The sequence below is a fragment of the Apium graveolens genome, chromosome 10 (genome assembly GCF_009905375.1).
Source record: "Apium graveolens cultivar Ventura chromosome 10, ASM990537v1, whole genome shotgun sequence".
Lineage (NCBI taxonomy): Eukaryota > Viridiplantae > Streptophyta > Magnoliopsida > Apiales > Apiaceae > Apium > Apium graveolens.
In genome coordinates, this window is record NC_133656.1 from 240769363 (window position 1) to 240774917 (window position 5555).

Genomic DNA, 5555 nt, shown 5'->3' on the forward strand with positions numbered 1-5555 from the left:
CCATAGGGCCATGACATCTAGTACTGATTCAAGCACACTTCCATTACTCACAATGGAAGCATACAGACCAATAGATGATACTCAGGACACGGAGTGAGGAGTGCACATTGAGTCGGTTACAGTGCCTGCCATAGTTATGGCAGAAGAGTAGTCACATGCTTCTGAGGGAAAATATGACTCTCAGCCACCTTTAATAGAGTCATTTTCTCCCCTCCCAGATCCAACACCTCTGGCTCCCTCACGGGATTCTCCACTCACAGATTTATCTGGAGAAAGTGGAGGGCAACTCGGTCAATCTATCCCTGAAGCAATTCAGACATCTATTTCACATGAAAAGATAGGTTTGACTGAGGATCGGGACTCGCGAATTCCCATTGCACCACCACTGACCTCTCTTGAAGAGGCTAGGGTGATTTTAAATGCAGGTACATAAGATCAACATCAGGAAGACTCCTCACGAGCAATTATATTGAGAGATACACAAGCACGTGAGTTGAGTGAATCAAACAGGAGAGATATTCAGGTGAGCGCATATACAGACATAAACACTGAAAATCTGTTAGCTCAAATTGCTGATCTCAAGGAACAACTTGAAAAAAGTCAGGCTGAAGCTAAATCATTCAAAGCAAAAGTGGTTGATCGGTCTTCTTCATCTACCTCTGTCAATAATCAGCTGGCTCTCATCAGGACTGAAATATCAGATTTGAAGACATCTGTTGTACCAAAGCTTAACTCAATCCAGGCATCTCCAACGTTATCAGCTGAAGACATTTCAAACTTCTGCTCTCTCCATACAAGAATGACATCTCTTGAAGACTTGGTTGAAATGAATCATTCATTGGATTCCTCAAGATTTCTAAAGATAGAGACGGGCATGGAACATCTCAATGAAGGGATGAAGCACTTGTACTTCATGATCAAAAATTCTTACTGCCCTAATGAAGAACAAAGGACTTTCTTTGAAGGGCCGTCTGGTCGAGGCTCAGGCTCTGGAGGTGATGGAGGTCATGGAGGATCTAAGGGAAAGTCTGTAGAGGATTCCTCAACTAAGGGGGAGAAGAAAGGAAGAAGTGAAAAGGGAAAATAAAAAGATTCTTCTGCTGAAGGCACAGGCAAGGCTGATAATGTCTACTTTAGTGGTGAACATGATGACTTTGATATTTGTGACGTTCCCACTGAATCAGTCTTGGAAGATAAAGATGGTTTCTTTGAAGATGAGGAGGAAAGTGATTTTGGAGAATGGGAAGAGGAAGCTCCAGTGGATCCTATGTTTGAGAAAGAGTTTCAGCAGCAGCAATCAGAGTTGAAAAGAAAAGAAGCTGAACTCAAAAAGGTATCCCAGATCATTGACATGAGGAAAGATAGCCAAAGAACAGAAACTCTTCAAAAGCAACGTCTTCATCATATTAAAGCTAAAGAAAGGAGAAGAGATGTCAGACTAAAGATTGGTGAAAAATGGGATGAAGCTAGGAGAGTACTTGATATGCCTCAGCTAAGCACAAACAATGATAGACAGTTTCTACATCTTCTGGACAAGCTGGAGATCTCTAATCCAAATAATGACGTGTACATGAATGCTATAAAGACTGAAGTCTCAAGGATCACAGCTGCCTTTGACTAGGTCTCTAAATGAAATGAGCATATTTGTATATTGTCAGAGCGAAGGATCTTTCAAGGTATCACTTCATCTGTTTGAGAATCGTTCTTTATCAGAGATTTGGGTTCTTCTCAACAAAGTCAAAAGAAGCTCAGAATTGAATAAAGTTCTTCGAGAAAGGCTCAAAGAGTTTGCCAGCAGGGCTAGTCCTCAAGTGGTCAACAATCCTCATCAGGTAAGATTCTTTAAGTCTGATTGTCTTCAAATCTGCTATCTCGATTCACAATCTCTTAAAGACTACTTAGCTAGGCATCTTGTCTGGATGGAACATCACTTAAGAACTGCTGGATATTCATCCATGTTGAAAACTCAAGCATCTGATCTGATTCAAGCTTATTGTGAAAAGAATATTAAAAGGTACAATCAGTTCAAGAATAGGCTAAAGTCAGTTGGAGTTCAACCAGTCAGGCCAGCCAGCTTCACTTCTGAAAAGGATCGTGTCTTTGACAAGGAGTTGCTTCATAATATGGAAGAAGGTGAATTCGGAAGGGAAGACAACTGAATTCAATTAGCTCAAAACTCAATGTAATATGATTAGAGCTTTATGAATCAAGATAGACTAATGTAGTTATATGTTCAGACTAGAGGAACATCTATCTTGTATTCACTTGTAAATTTCTTTTGGAATCTGGAAAATGTTAAATATAATCCAGAACTTTTTTGCTATTTACTTTGCATTACTGTTTATATCTTTTTCTTATTTGTTAGTTGAGTTATCCTCTAGGTATTTGTTGTTATTGTCTAACAAACAAATAGGGGGAGATTGAAAGGCATATGTCATAGCCTATTTGTTTATTCGAGGATTTAACTCAACTCAAATAAGGATGTAACTAGTAAATAGTGGTTCTATCGTCATAGAGATCTCTCAAAGTAACATATGTCAAAGGATTAAGCAACATTGTTCTTCTACAGACTTGATGACTTAATTCACTGGAAGAAGCTCAAGAAATTGATCAAGCCTCAGTGATATAAATCAAGATTGTGAATTTAATCAAGTGACAGAGATCTCGTCAGGGTATCAATTAATTACAAGGATTTAGTCTGAAGAAAATCAAGAGTATCAAAGTCAAGGCATGAAGAAACGTTACGGAAGTTAGTCACTCATGAACCAGACAGTACATCGAGTGTCAACATTGAAGTGTGGAATTGATTCATAATTATCAGAAGATTTTCAGAAGAATGGTTGCTGTTCAAGAGTAGTATTAATTCTCTATTAATTAATTAAGTCATATAATTTAATTAAGAAAATAAATTATATCTGCAAAGATTAATTTATTGATTAATTGAATTAATTGATTAATTAATTCTGAATTAATATTATGTATTTTCAGAATTGATTTTGAATTAATATTCTATATTAATTCAACAAGACTATCTTTTGTATTAGCAAGACAATCGGTATGACAATCAATAGTCATACCGAAAGTCATGCCAGTTCATTTGATTGTCTTGCCAGTTCAAATGGATTGTCTTGCCGAAAGTCTTTCTAGTTCAAATGATTTGTCTTGCCGAAAGTCTTTCTATTTCAAATGAATTGTCTTGCCGAAAGTCTTTCTGGATCAAGTGGATTGTTTTGTTTACTTAACAACAGCAGCTGTTTTTCAACAAAAAAATATTGAATGTAAAACACAGAAGAACACAGAACAAAAGAAAACTACAGAGAACTTATTGCAATTTCACAGATCATTTATTTCTAGTATTCATTGTTAAATCTAATCCACTAAAAATCCTTTTTTTTCTTGTGTAACTATCTAGCGGATCAAAATCCCTAAAACTTAATCTCAAATTGCATTTATCATTTGATCCTTTTTATTACAAAAATAGAAAAAGTTCATGTTGAATTTATTCTAGATTTGGAATAATTTATTTGAGATTAATCCCTTGTAAACGATACCGTTGTTGTAACAACTTTCATGTTTAATAATAGTTTTATTTAACTTGAATTTTGGTTCACTTTTTTATTCCGCATTTTATTCGATTAAACGGTATTGTTTGTATTCAACCCCCCTTCTACAAACATATTGAGACCTAAAACTATCTAATGAAAAATTCTTTTGAATATTGCAGGTTCCAACACTTTGTCGGCTATGTGTAATACATGTAGAAAGAGGAAAAGTTGTTTCAGCTAGAGGGACTCTTTTCCAAACAAACAATCAGGGAGAGATGATCCATAATAACTCGATTGCCCCTCAGAATGTCAGAGTATCAGTTGATGATGTTATAACTGAATACCAACTTACTCCACATTCTTGTTCCATGTTACGAACACGAGACAATAGGAAATGCAGCTAGTAGCTTTGTTCAATGGCCGAAGGACCTTGTGATGTTGGGACAGGTATATCTTGTTTGGTTCAATTATGAAAAGTTTCCATTAAATATAACCCAATAAATATGTCTTTGATTAGGATCCTATATTGGAAAAGAAAAAATTCTATGAGATGACGCCAATCCAAAAGTCATCAAAGGTTGAAAGTGAAGGGTCGGTGACTCCCCTGAAGTAAAGCCCTCAAGTAGTTGGTGATGACATAAATTCGAGTGATCACAGTGCAGGTTTAAGTTTCTTACTCAAAAAGAGGCCCCCTTCTAAAAAATCTGATGCATTCGTTTTTGAGGAAAATGGAGATGGTCCAATATATATCACACTCGAAGATGTCAATCAGTTTTTGAGAATGAGTTGGTTAAACATACCCACTGTGGAACTGTTTGTAAAGTAAGACTCAGTCTTTCTTCCTAATTCACTTTAGAATCTATTAGCACACACATATATTGTGATAAATAATATTTGTAGGTATGTTAGCAAGTTGTGCAAACAATTGAAGGACGATAAGTTTGCATTCATGTTGCCATCTAGACTAGCAATACCACATAATCATGAGCAGCAAAAATGCAAGGATGAAGCAACTGATTACATGACAAGTCTTTTGGTTGCTAATAAGGATAAACGTTATATCCTAGCCCCTTACATCCAAGAGTAAGAATAAAATCATAGTAATTGTCATGCTATATATATTATATAATTATATTCCGGCTAATATATTATATATGTTTTTAATGTAGAGATCATTGGATGTTGCTACTTTTTTGTCTCAATGAAAGTGCTATATATGTGTTTGATTCGTTGATAAAAGAAAGGAAGATACGGTTGACCACACCTGCACGAATGTATGTTAAAATTTCAAATTTTATGTTGTATAATTACTACATAGAACCTAGTCCTATAAGTGATGTGATGAAAGTATACGTATTTTACAGGGCATTTAATTATATGTACCTCAAGGTGAATTGAAGAATAACAGAAAACAGTTTATTTGGCATCACACCGAGGTTCAGGTATAACTTACTTTGGTTTGTTTATTTCACTTATATTATATGCTCCTCACTTTTTAGTTATTATTTATGAATCTTGTTTGTTTATGTGTAGTGTCCCCAACAAAAAGGAGGCACGTAATGTGGTTTTTTCGTGATGAGGTATATGTATGACATTGTCATGCTTTCTCAAAAAAATGCCAACATGAATTGGAAAGTGGTAAGGAAACTAAAACATCGTAAATATTGGTTTACAATTTTTAAATCAAGTACTAATATTTGAAGTATGTTAAATTTTTGGTAGGGTCTGGGTTCTAGAAGCTATGGTAGAAAGGAAATTAGCGAGATACGAGAGATTTGGGCTCAATTTTTTACTCTTGAATGTCAATAGTCAGGTAATTTTTTTCAGTACATGTCATTAATTCATGTTCACAATAAATATTGCCATTAATTCATGTTTTGTTGAATAATTTATTCCATATATGATTTTATGTACTAATATAAACTTCTTTTTTCAGGGCATGGTACTTGGAGATACAATAAGAGAGTGCAGAACAATTACAAGGAGTCTAGATATCATCAAGAATCGAGT